Here is a 15,095-nt window from a genome sequence, read left to right as displayed (position 1 = left end):
AAATAATCTTTTAACATCCATATAAGGGGTGATGATATTACTGTTAAGTTGTCTTGTATGTGATTCTAATTTATTTCTATGTAAATCTGCTTATGGGCTTGTTTCCATATAGATGTGTATGAATTATTTAACCATAGTGTTATATTTTTAATAACAGATGAGGTAATATATAAATCAATATCCAGTAAATTAATTCCACCATCTTCCCAATCTGGTAAATGTTTATTTAAGGCTATACAGGGTTTATTTGGAAACCATAGAAAATTTAAAATTAGTTTATTGTATCTTTGAATAATATATTTGGGAGGTGGCAATGAAAAATTTTGTATTAAGTATAATATTTTGGGAAATATGATTACTTTAATAAGATATAATCTGTCTGCTGTTGAAAAGATGTATTTATTCCAGTAACCAATTGTTTGTTCTATTTTGTCTAATATTTTATTATAGTTAAATATTAGAGAATCTGTTAATTAATTGAGTAGATTTATTCCCAGATATAATAATTTATTTTCTGTTACTATATATTTGGAAAATCTTTTGTTTATATATATTTTTTTACAGTTACAAGGCATACTTTTAGTTTTGTTTTCATTAAATTTTAAGCCTGAAATATTTTGAAATTTATTCATGGAGTTAAATAGAGCATTCAAAGACTCATTGGCATCTGAAAGAGTTAATAGCATGTCATCAGCAAAGAGTTGGATTTTAAGGTTTAACATTTTATTAATACAAATGCCTTTTATGTTATTGTTTGATCTGATTTGATTTGCAAAGGGTTCTATGAGTAATGCAAATAACAATGGTGATAAAGGACAACCTTGTTTAGTTCCCTTTTTGATTGTTATAGGGCCTGATCTATGTGATCCTAGTTTAACATATGCAGTACATTTTTCATATAGTATTTGGATAAGATTATTAAAATTAGAAGGAAAGTTATATTCTTTTAAAAACAGTGAAATAAAGTTCCAGTTAACCAAATCAAAAGCTTTATTAATATCTAATGAGATTACATTTAAATCTAGGACTTTATGTTTGCTATAGTCTATTAATGTTAGTATTCTTTTAATATTATCTGAAGTATTTCTTTTTTTAATAAAGCCTGTTTGATCTTTGTGAATTAAGAAAGGAAGAAAGTGTTTGATCCTATCTGCATATAGAGCCATAAACATCTTATAGTCTATATTGAGTAATGATATTGGCCTATATGAGGAGTACTGCTTCTCATCTTTATCTGGTTTGATAATTGGGGATATCAGTGAATATGTCCAAGAGGGTGGTATGTTCAAATCTTTCTTGGCTATATCATATACTTTTAATAATAAGGATAAGGCTTGATTGGGTATTAATTTATACATTTCTGGTAGCATATTGTCTGGGCCAGGTGCTTTGTTTGTCTTGAGCTTTTTAATTTGTGATTTTAATTCTGTCATATTGATTGGTTTGTTTATAATGTCTATTTGTTCTTGTGTTAATTTAATATGAATATTATTTTCTAAGTATTTTTTTATATCCTTAGTAGGTGTATCTTGAGTGTTTATGGAATTATCGATGTTAAATTGAAGTCTGAATGCTTCTAAAATATCATTTAGATCCGTAACTCTTTTGTTAGTATTAGGAATAAATATTTATTTTATTTGCTTAGATTTAATTATTTTTTTGTTCTATTAGTAAAGTGTCTCAGGTGTGCTGAATTAGTAGAATATGAGTTTATTTTTATCTTTTCTAAGTTAATCATAATCTTATGATGTAACAATTCTGCATACTTCTTATTGATTTGCATAAGTTCTTAAACTTGAGTATTATTACCCTTTTGTATTTCCAGTTTCAATTTATCTGCTTTGTTTTATAAGTCTAGCATATCTTTATTCCATAATGTCCTTTTATTTATGTACCACGATAATATTTTTCCATATGTAACTGCTTTTAATGAATCCCAGAGATATATTTCTGAAATATCTTCTGTGTAGTTTATTTCTAGAAAGTTTTTGATTGTTTCTTCATAAAACTCTTTGAAATCTGTCAATTTTGTGATATAAGAAGGTATCCTAGTAATGGGATTTGAATAAAAATGTGTAAGCTCTATCTCAAAGACTATGGCATTATGATCAGATAAGGGACAATTTATCATTTTTACTTTGTCAATTTTTGTTATTAGGTCATTGGCAACATATATTCTATCAATTCTAGAGTTAGTTTTATATATATGAGAATAAAATGTGAAGATTAGTGAGTCTGGTTCTGCAAATTCATTTATATCTTTTAAATATAATGTATCTATAAATTTTAATAGTGCTTTAGAGATAGGTTGTTTTCTTCTTTTAGATTTAGAATCTGTATCTTTTTCATTCATTATACAGTTGAAGTCTCCTGCCAATATCAGGCTACCCTTAGTTAAATGAATTATCTCTTCAAAGTGCTGTTTAACTGTTCTTAATCCTAGTCCTGGGATCCAATATAGATTTACTTCTTCTTCTTCTTCTTCTTCTTCTTTCGGCTTTTCCCAGTTAGGGGTCAATTCTCTTATTTAATTCTATTGCAGCTAGACAAAACATACCTGATGTATCTTGATGAGTAGTAATTATTTTAGGTGTTATAGTTGAGTCACGAAGTAGTATAGCTACTCCTCTTTTTTGTTTTGTATTGAGAGTTTATTAGTACTGTGTAATTATTAATATTTAAGTTGATTATATCTCTATCTAATAAGCGTGTCTCTTGTAAGAAGACTATTTGTGGTTTATGTAAGTTTATGTACTTGAATAGGCTTCTCCTTTTATTACTATTATTTAGACCATTGACATTTATGGATAAACATTTCATTTCCTAGTTTTGAGTTTGTTTTATATGTGAGTTTATGTAAATATTGTTTATTCTTAGTTTCATCTTGGATACAGAATTCAAAAAAATTTTCTTGTATGGTTTTTGCATGTTTCTGAGTGACACCAAAGTGATAAAATAAAAAAAAAAAAAAACAAAGAACTTCCAAACTTGTAATTCTAAACCTTAAAAACCATTCCCTATCACTATGAGGTAATATACCTTTGTTTGGTTAGTGAATCTAACCAAACAAACCTTCTACCTTCACAAATAATATTTGGATCAGTTTCTCTTATCATCTTAGTTTTTAAATAAAGATAATTGAATAATATATTAAGATAATCTAATCAGTTAAAATATATAAATATATTCTTTACACTTATCTTATTGTAATTCAATAATACTCATTTCTAATCAGGTTTCAAAAAGGTACAAATATTTAGACTAAGGTAGTATCATTTCAAAATAGTTTAGGGTATCAATAAACATTTTCTCATGTTAAAATCTATAACTGTATATTGCAGACATCTGTTGAAAACTATTTACTGACATTACTGTACAATACAATACCATTGTTGTGTAAATGTTTTTAGACTACTCAAATCCGAAAACAGTGTTTAGATTAGTATTTGCAAAGTCACATTGGAATAAAAACATGAATAGTTCTGAAACCACATCATATTTCATGTTTAACATAAACTGAAATGCAATACAATGTACAAGTATATTAATATTTCTTTAGTGGACATTAAACATGTTCCTCTGGTTGCATTTTTCAGCTTTTCAAAGACAATTCCCATGGCTGGAGACAACAAGATCAAAATTTAGATGTCTCCCTTATCTAAGAGACTACTTATAATGTTGTTACTTGACTGAGTGTTTTGTTGTTAACACTTTTATCAGTTTTCATAGGGACTTTGTATAATCAAAAAGACACAGTACAGAGGTAAAACTACAGTGCATTTGACCACATTTTCAAAGCAAACATCTATGTATATCACATATTAACTCTTACAGCTTAGACTGACACTTAACCAGTGAGTTTATCTGCTGACAATAAGTGTTGGAGATATAATTTTGGCTTACTTAACACCAGTAATTTAATCTTATGATTGAATAAAATTTTAGAATTAAACATCAACAGCTTCTCATTATAGTATTTAAAAAGTATACGGAAGAACATATAAAAAAAATGGAAGCTGCTAAGATTTAAACTATTATGTATGAAAATGTTGCAGGTTAAAATTCCTAACCCACTTTGCAGTAAATAGACACAATGTATTTAAACTATGGGGTAATACATTTATTAAGTCAGAAAGGTGATTAAGAAGCTTGTTTTTCCTCTAATATCTGAGGATAGCTATGGTGATCCATACACTGCAAGAGTATTATTTATCCTGGTAATTGCTTTATGACTGTATATAGAAATATTTAATTCAAATAATTAACTGGCATTACAACAATGTTTCTCAGAAAAAGTTGTTTTACAGTTAATGACTAGATAGAACACATCATTGAGAGGATACACTTATCAAATGTCAAGTGCTTTAGCTATAATATGTGTCCCCTCGAATTAATCCCTGATGAATTTGCTGCTTACTAAACTTGCAGACTAATATTGGTGTCTTTTCATGTAGTCATATTGGAATGTAAAAATACAGGTCTGCTGATCAGGAACAATTAGGCTCTCAACTGCTAGACAATGCTATACATTTGTCTGCAAAAAGGTTTGAGAATTACGGTTGCATTGTCAAGCATTTTTGTTTACACTAACAGTAACATGATATACCCACATACACTAGTATTGTGTCATTCTTGATAATGCAAAAAGCCAGGTAATATTATAAAAAGGGTGTAGCCACAGCCAGGTAATATAATAAGAAGAGTACAGCCACAGTCATTACTCAGATGAGTAAATGGGAACAGCATGAGCCATCTAAGGAAGCATAGCTCGCTGAGCACCTGCCACAATGTATATTCACAATGCATGGTAACTTAGTAATAAATTAGGGTGTGGGCTAAGCCTCTCCCTCTGCTACTCAAATTGGATTCAATACAATATGTGTGTAGAACACGGATGCTTCGACAAAGTTCAAACCTATATGGGATATAAATATTGTATAGTTGATACATTGGGTTAAATCCTCTGTTGTTATGTTACTTATTATAGTTTACATGATTATTGCTTTTACTTTCTCTATCTAGTATATTGTACTGTTATTTTAATGTTTGATTTGCTAAATGTACATTTAACCTTCTTGTTGCAGCCCATTTGTCCACTTGAGGGCATAGTTTGGCAGCAGGGCATTAGTAGTATTTTTGTAGGAGCACCAGTGTGGCAAATGGCAATTTTCCTTAAAATAAACCTGCCCGTTGCTTGACAGTAACTAGTTACTTTAGAGAATTTATAAAACAGCAGTGATTCTATTTGCTGATGATTCATTTCTGCTCTTTAAACTCTGCTGTACAAAACATAGTAAGGGATAGCTAAAATGTCTGGAAAACTAAACTGACAGAAAGACAAGCAGACATATGTCCTTATCTGTCAAGGTGCTAGAAGACATCAGAAGCCATAAGCTGAAAGTGCTTCAATAAATAGATCTGTGTATATTTAGATGAACCGCATATATTATTTACGTTTTATTAGAAGGAATTTAGGTTCCTGTATCTTTAAAAGTGAACCTAGTTTATTTCCTGAATAGACATCAATTAGAAAGAGTCAGAGGATGACGTATACAAGTAAATGCAACAAGCAATAAAGAGCTCGAGTTTCTAGTGATATTTGTGGCTGTTAAATTGTCTCGAGAACCAAGCGGGAAAAGGTATGTGTTTTTTTCATTTTTTTCCCTTCTCTTACTTCGTGACAAAATCATGTAGTGTGCATGCGAGCACTCTAGTCTGCCGAGTAGTGCTCACATCTATCAAACTTTAGATTTTAAACATGCTATGCCTTATTTCTTTACAAAAGAAAAGACAACAGGATATCTAAGCTACTTATAAGTATCTCTCAACTCCGGATGTCCGGAGCCATAACACACTTGACTCATAGCCGCAAAATATCCCTCACAACATATTTTTGCACTGTACTATATCAATATGTGCATATGGGTCAAAGACAGAACATCTTTTAAGGTTATTTAAAGTAGTTTTATGATACATCTAAACTGAAATACTTCATTTCAAAAACAACACATTTCTGCCCAGCATTACTGTTTATCCAAACAGGGACATTTGTAACTTATAGAAAGAAATGTTGTCAGGGATGTAGCTGATAATAAGTTATATAGCAGCTATTACTATACCTATTAAGCAATATAACCATATACTGATTAAAGTATTATAAGTTAATGAAGACTTTATAAAAAGAAAAAAAAATATTTGAGAACATTATTATGTGTTGATTAATCTGATTAAGAATATGAAAATAATAGATGGATAATAATGAGAAATAGAGTAATGTTTAAATTATGCTTAGTATATTAATGTGATTTGAGATAAATGTATTTAAATTTATGCTAATTTTGATATTTAAAGTATAACTGAAAACAGTACCTGTTTCGGTGTGACTTGAAGACAGAAAGAACTTTTCTTTTGTTGTTAGTATTATTTAAAATTTTACAGAATATAACATATGTAAGATTATTTGTCCTTTAGTTTTTTTTTCTTTTGCTCAACAGTTTTCCAGTTATTTACTTCAGCATTTATTTTTGGTGTACTAATTGTCCAGTCCATAGATTCTTCATGTGTTAGGATGTTGTTGTTGGTAAGGTATTTTATTGCTAAATTTACTGTTTTGAAGACTTTTACTCCATTTGGTAGAAAAACTCTCAGTCTTGCTGGGAATAAAAGATGGACTTTCAATTGCTTCTTCTTCAAGGTTTTTATTATTGGTAGAAATTCTTTTCTTTTTGAAACCACCTTTGTAGAATAATCATTGTCAAATCTTATTAATGAATCATTGTATTTGATGGGAGAATTTGCCCAAGCATTTCTTAATATAAGATCTTTATCTTGTGTAGAAAAAAGTCTCACAATTATGGATCTCGGCTTGTTCTTACTTGGAGAAGAAGTATTTCCAGAAGCTGCTAATGATCTATGCGCACGTTCTATACCATATGAAAGAGCTTCAGGTATTTTTGTTACATCTGGTATCCAGGTGGTAAGGAAGTTTTATCATATTGTCCCCTTCAGATTTTTCTGGTAGACCATATATTCTGATATTATTTCTTCTTGTTTGATTTTCCATATAATCAAGCTTTTCTAGTAAATATGTGTTCTGTTGAAGTACAAATTCAGTTTGTTGTTCATCTATTTGGACTCTAGTGTCAATGTCAATTAGTGACTATTCAATAAGTGATATCTGTCCTTTCTGCTGAGTAAACATTTCTTGAAGCTGTTCTAGTTGTTGTGAGCACTTTTCTTTAAAAGTATCTATTTTATTGTCCATCTTGTCAATTTTTATTGTACGTTCCTGTATATTTTTAATGAGAGATTGCAGGTCTTTTTTGAGAGAAGAGTCTTGTGCTGAATTCCTTAGATGACTCATGCTGTGAAGCTGATATTGGTGCTGATTTTCCAGTAATTAATTTGACAGGAATTATTCAAGTTCTGACAATAAAATTTTTCTTATAGATGCTCGAAGTTATTAGAAATAAGTTAGTAATAAATATTTCTTCACATTAAATATTATTTTGTAAAATTCCTGTCAGGAATTATATTGAGGTAAGAGAACTGAAATGAAGTGCAGCTATCAGTCCAGCATCCTAGCCACGCCTCCACATCTGGTCTACTTCGACCAATAGAAATTTCAGTGTGTCAAAACTGAAAGAAGTGATCCTAGTTCAGTGAAAGTGCATTTAAATGAAATGCACTTTTGTGAAAATCAATACACCAATCCCCCCCCCCCACACAAAAAATCGACAAACAAACTTATGCAGGGGGGCAAGCCCCCCCTGCATCCCCCATGTGAGGGGCTGTGCGCCCTACACCCCCGCTACTTATATATACTAACTCCAAGATCACACTACAGTGGGGAAAAGGGAATAATCCCTTATACTCACTGTACCACGATCTATCAAAACTAATCGGTGAACAGAGTTTCACAAAATTGTATTTTCATTTAAATGCACTTTTGCTGAACTGGGATTGCATATTTCAGTTTCGACAACCTGAAATTTCAATGGGATGAAGTAGACCTCCACATCTTTACAATCTTGACTTACTAGCATTTGTTGATGCATTATCACACTTAACTCTTTCCCTCACCACAAGCACAGCAAACTGTTCCAATAATTATCACACACACGCATATCCTTATCCAACAATATGTACAAGCAGACGCAAGTCATTTTCACACCTCAACTCACATATTCACAAGTAATTTCCCACAACTTAAACAAATCATGCTGCAGCCATCATCTCTTACATTCCTTACAGTTTTATTGCCCACATCCCTGCACATCCCCAGATCCACTTCTCCAGCTCCCCAGTCTCATGTTACAATATTTCATGCTTCCTCCTTACTGCAGCTGTAATCCACTCCCTATCAAAACCAGATAGTTCTTCTCCCTATTAAGTAATCCTCCCATATCCATGCATTTAAAACACACCATATTATGTATGATGAATACCCAACCTGCTAATTCACGCGTTAATCTCTCAAATATTTAATCAAATATTCACCACCTACACTACTGCAGTTTGCACTGATGAAATGCTGGTATTCAATCATTCAAGTTATTACTGCTTATACCAGAGTGGAAAACATTAGTTCTACAATTTTAGTTTCAGGGGGTGCCTGGTATTCAATCATTCAAGTTATTACTGCTTATACCAGAGTGGAAAACATTAGTTCTACAATTTTAGTTTCTATGGGTGTCAATTAAGGTAGTTACTGTTCTGACTGCTCCTAAGGGTTAACAGTGAATCTAATCCAGGTCCAGCAGCAACAAAGACTTTAAAATCACAAACCTGATTTCTAATTCTGATATTAATTCTGATTCTAATACTGAATGCCAAAAAAAGCCTTAGGTATAATCTTGATCAAATAAGCTATTTCCTTAATACACATTTACCTGGCATTATTGCCTTTGCCAAATCCTGTGTCAGAACTGATCACCCAGGCTACAATATGTCTTTGACTACAGATCAGCCAAATGACTGGGAGAAAAACTCTACTGCTGCATACCTCTCAAATGTCCTGATTTTCACAGAATGTCTATATTTTTGCCTCATATTTTTGGTTTGTTCCTCATAAAATGTGTTATTTCCTGGCAAATCACTGAGGATTGAAATCACTAAATAATGACATACATTTGAGTTTCAGACTTCATATCCTTCAGAAACTACATGCTAACACAAATCCTGTTATTCTGGCAACTTTCTAATTTTATAACAGAACAGTTTTTAATATCTGTCCAAATTTTTGGACCTTTGTCTCCCCATTATTTTAGGGTTTGTCTAGATTTGTTGATCTAAGAGGTAGAGAGGTATGCTGTATAAATCTCAACTTAATGTAGCTACCATCTCACAAGCTAACACTACTGCATACTCAAAACCCAAGTTGGGTGCTCACTAAAATTGCAGTTAAGAATAACAGCCCATTGTTTGTCACCACTGCCTACCTCTCTCCACCTTCTTTTCTTAAAAAAATTCAGTCCATCATTCACAGCATTATATTCAACATTTGCAGACTGAAGAACATGCTTCTTCTAGTAGACTTCAATTTTAATTCCTGTGCTAAAAAGCTAATGACCAACCTCCGCTCTAGTATCTCAGAAATTACCATCTACTGTGATACCTTTACTGACCTAATTACCTTGAATTTTAAGAACTTCTCCCTCAATCCTTCTGAACTCATATCCTTCAGATCAAAATAAAAGAATAATATCTCTAAATTCAAAACATACCTTACCATCTTGGACTAATCACCCCATACTTCCCAATCAGGAAAATAATATTGCCACAGCATTAATTACAGCCGCCCTACTTAATCTCTCTCTTCTGAGTCAGGCAGAATTTTTTTTTCCCGCCCTCCCACTCAGTTACAGTTATCTTGTTAAATACCACGGTCTTTCTAGTTGCCTTCCTCTTATGTTAATCTGACCATATACCTCATTTCCTCTCTACTTTCACTGGCTTGTGTGAGTAATCACAAAATCATCATTTTTGAAATCCCTCCCCTTCAACTATTTAAATTTATTGGCCATCCTACTGTGTTCCATAGTACCAGCATACAAAAGTGACCACCCCTTTCAATCCATCTTGCTGTTTTAAAAATAGTAACTCTCCACTAAACCTTAACTTTTTAAACAGGTAAAACTTAAGTTACCTACTTTCACATCTAACTTCTCTAGTGCACACTGCAGTGTGCATTTTTTTTTCATCTTACCTTTAAGCATCCCTGTGACTAGCACTTTCTCTAATACCTGCTGGAAAGCACTAGGAAGCCTTAAACTGATACAGTCACTCAACTCTCCTTGTTAATAAGGAGAAATTAATCGTAGGCACTAAACAGCCTATAATTGTAAAGTACCTTGCTAAGGTAAGGGAAAACAGCTCTTGTACTTTACAAAAAAAAAAAAAACAAAACAAAAAAAAAACACCAAAACAGGCATGTCTAAGGTTCAGCTTCTGGTGATTTCTCCTGTCCACCTGGTGAATCTGGGCATACTGGGGCAATGCAGCAATTGCCTCATGTACACAGACAACCCTCTCCTCCTACCACCCAACACTACAACCTGTGAGAGATGTACTTACATAGCCAAAATGGAAGCAAAGCTCTCTCCACCCAGGATTGTGCTAGACAGTCAAGAGGAGAAGGTAAACACCCACACTACACCTCAGGCAACACATAGCCTTCTAAACCCACATCACCAACACCCACATATAGCAACACTAAATCCACATATGCAAAGGCCCTTAACTGTAACCTGCCCAAGCAACAAGGACCTCTGAAGCTGAAACGCAAACAAACACCAATCACAACCAGTCACATAGTTCACAACACCAGTGTGCCATGCAGCAACAGCCCCTAAGGCAAGACAATGTACCTAACACTTTAGTCATAGGTGACTCTATAGTCTGGCACACTGATGTCCCTCTCACCAGGTTGAATAAGGAGAAAATTGCAGTCAGCTGCCTGTCGGGTGCCAAGATCCGCCACATAATGCATGCACTCAAGTCACGCCACAACAAGTACAAATATGGCTCTGTTATTGTCCATGTTGGAGTGAATGACTTGAGAAATACCTCCCTGGACTACATGAAAAGAGACATGGAAGAGCTCTCGGATGATGTGGCCCAGGCAGGTATGACCCTAGCCCTAAGTAGCATCCTGCCTTCGCCCGAATGATACCACAATATAAGGACAAAATTATTGACTTCAACAATTGGCTAAGCTTCTGGTGTCATTCAAAGGGGATCCAGTATCTGTCTGCCTGGGACGACATGATTGACAGACCACGATACTTTGCCAGAGATGGTCTGCACCTGTCACCCCTGGGATTCAGGTTACTGGCTAAGGCTCTTGCCACCCCTATAGTGCCTTTTTTAGGCAAAGTTCAAAGAACAAAACCACCACCGTAACAAGTACAAGCATGCAAAATCTGAAGGTAATGCTACTCAATGCTAGAAGTCTAAACCTCAAAATGCACTCTCTCGAGGAACTCCTAAAAATGGAGAACATCGATATCTGTGCAGTAACTGAGACCTGGTTCAAGGCTCCAGAGAGCACCCCTGCAATACCAGGCTACAACTCTTACCACACTTATCGGCCACCAAAGCAGGACCGAAACACTAAAGGTGGAGGAGTGTCAATATTCACCAAGGATATTCACACCACCAGGCAAGTTGCCCAACACAATGCGTCTGAAATTCTCCAGGTGCAACTAACACTAGGTAAGACTGCAATCCAAATTGTAGCTTGCTACAGATCCCCCACCATACCCCAAGATTCTCACTACACCTTTCTAAACATACTGGAAAATATTAAGATAGAACCAAACACCCTAATACTGGGTGATTTTAACTACCCTGCCATTAACTGGGAAAACTACTCATGTACCAACACCTTTGCCCAACGGTTCTTGGAATTCATAAATTCCAATGCCCTGGATCAATTAATCCATAGTCCCACCAGGGGCTCCAATATCCTAGACCCGGTCATTACCAACATGGGAAATCGATGCTCCACACCTATGGTCACCCCCTCGTTAGTCAGGTCTGACCATAAGCTAATCACCCTTAACATCCACATCCCACCCCCACCCCCCAGTAAGGAAACCTCCATAAAAAACTTCTCCAAAGCCAACTTTGTGCTACTCAAGTCAGAAGTGACAAACTTCATGACACCCATGCAGATGGGAACTGAAAGCTCAACTGCTGAATCGTACACTAAGGCACTGTACGAGCACTCATGCATGAATCATGCCATCCCAAATAGAACCAAGATGCTCTCATCCAAAAAAAGGAAGACAATCTGGTGGTCCCCTGCCATAAACAAACTTTACAACAAAAGGAAGAAACTGTTGCAGAAAAGAGGAAAATCCCAGGATGCAAAAAACTCCCTTACCAGCCTCAGTAAGAAACTGAGATCCCTCATAAAATCCTCCAAAGCTAGTTACAAAAATAAAATTGCCAAAGATTCCAAAGACAACCACAAGGCATTCTATAACTATGTCAAGAATCTAAATGGCAATGCTCAGATCTGCTCTGAGCTAAAACAGAATGGCATTAAATATACTGATCCCAAAGATATTGCCAATATTCCGGCAGATCGATTCAGTGCCAACTTCATCCCCCTCTCACCCCCTAAATGGCCCATCTCAATACCGGAAGATTGCCAAATTCTGGTAATAATGGCCACACAGGTAAAAAACACACTCTCCAAAGCTAAGAATACAGCATCCATGGGACCAGATGACATCCCGGGCTGAACTGCAATATGAACTGGCACCTCACCTAAGTGTCATGTTTAATCATAGCCTCACCTCAGGTTTCATGCCCACTGAGTGGTGCAGAGCTTCAGTTCTCCCACTCCATAAGGGGGGATCCACCTTGGATCCCGGAAACTACTGTCCCATCAGTCTGACAAGCCTTATCTGCAAGGCCATGGATCATATTACCATGGAACTTATAAACAAAGACATTGGCAACCTTCAAACACTGGACCCCACCCAGTTTGGGTTCACGAAGGGCCGATCTTGTCTCCTGAACTTGATTGACTTCTTCGAATCAGTCTCCAGAGCCATGGACAAGGGTAAGGTGGTCCACACAGAATATCTAGACCTTGCCAAGGCCTTTGACACCATCCCCCACTCTGGAGTCATAGATAAACTTACTAAGCTGGGCATTAATCCCTACATCACCCAATAGGTTGCTAACTGGCTTACTGATAGAACCCACACTGTAAAAGTAGCCAACTCCAAATCCAGCTCCAGACAAGTGACAAGTGGAGTACCTCAGGGTTCAATCCTGGGACCACTCTTGTTTAGCATCTACTTCTCTGAAGTACAGGCCAACACTAAGGGACTCTGGCTAACAAAGTTCGCAGATGACTGCAAACTGGGAGCCATTATTGAATCCCCAAATGATGTGGATACTCTACAAAAGGGCTTTACAGAAACAGATGCTTGGTGCCAGAGCCATGGGCTCAAGCTCAATGCCAAGAAATGTATAGTTATCCCCTTTGGGAAAAAACATGTATCTGTGAATTACCATATAGGTGGCAGTACACTAAACACTGAAAGTATGATAAGAGACTTAGGGACACAGGTGGACAATGGTCTCACCTTCGATAACCACATCACCACAACAGTCAGGAAATCCTTCAATGTGGCACACCTCATCACTAAGGACTTTTCATCCAGAAAAAAGGAGGTCATTGTCCCACTGTACTCATCCCTCATTAGACCCATTATAGAATACAATGCCCCATTTGGTATGTACCTCTCAAGACATCTGCAACAACTGGAAAGGCCGCAGAAATACCTCACTAAAAGAATCACTGGCCTAAAGCAGATGCCCTACGCTGACCGCCTTAAAAAACTCCAGCTATACTCTGTTGCATATCGTCTACTCAGAGGTGATCTCGGCTTAACATACAAGGCCATGTCAAACCCAGAGCTGTTGGGCATGCTACACTTAAAGAAATCCCAATCCCTCAGAGCCACATGCTCCAGGGATCTAAACCTTGCCACCACAAATAAACAAAACATGCTGGAGGGATAGGTTCCTGACCAAGAGACTCCCCAGACTCTGGAATAGATTGCCCATATATGTCAAGCAGAGTGCCTCTTTGGCCCTCTTCAAAAGGGACCTTGACGATTGGATGGGAGAAATGAAATTCACCCCAGGGATCACATCAGTCACCCTGCAAGACAGGGGTCCAAGGAAGTAAACAGTGTGGGAAGAAATAGCCAGGGAATTGTTATGGCTAGGCTTGTATAGGCCCTAGGGCTGATAGCCTAGTACCAACCTATGAACCTATGAACCTATGGCTGCTTGTGCAAGCTCCCACACATTCCAAGAGTGAGCTACCATTAATAGCTTGGGAGCACTAAGCCCACAGGCCCAGGTCCTGTTTTATTTCTGTCAGTGGCAAGTGTCCATTTCCAAGTGTCAGAACCAGTAGGATGACCAATTGATCCCTCCAGGACTGGTGAGCCGGGTTCAGCACCTCAATTCCTACCATTCCCCACTCAGGCCCACTAGTATCTGTGCTGCTACTACTATTCAAACATGGGTGGTCTGGGTTATATTCAGAGAGCTTTATCCCTCTATGCCAAGGAGCCAGGTACATTTTTAAGCTTTGCCTATTCATTTAGAGGGTAGATGTTTCACTGGCACAGATATGTCAGAGCACCAGTCTTGTAGATGTAGTACAAACACAGTTTTACTATAACAGACAATTTATTAGAAACTATCCACATACTCAATAGTGGAAGTATCCATGGACAGCTGCTGGCTTCCTTGAAATATCACATGACATAACTAAACTAAATGCTTGACTAACTGATTTATAGCATTCACAGTCTGGCTTTCAAAAGTAAAGCTGAATCCATGACCCAGTCTGGACCATGAGATGTTATCATTTAAGGTATAAAAATGTATGAGATATGGAAAACTGGATTTTGCGTTTAGGATGTGGCTTGACATTAACAATGTATCATGTATTGACAGATAAAACAATCGCTTGTCACTGATAAATTCTGGGGTTGTACTTAAAGCCACAAGACAAACTACCATTTCTAAATGCTGGATCCAGATTTTTCAGAAAA

The sequence above is a fragment of the Protopterus annectens genome, chromosome 2.part0 (genome assembly GCF_019279795.1).
Source record: "Protopterus annectens isolate FY-2018-M chromosome 2.part0, PAN1.0, whole genome shotgun sequence".
NCBI classification, from domain to species: domain Eukaryota; kingdom Metazoa; phylum Chordata; order Ceratodontiformes; family Protopteridae; genus Protopterus; species Protopterus annectens.
The sequence above is the reverse complement of the archived record's forward strand: the minus strand, read 5'-3'. Positions refer to the sequence as shown.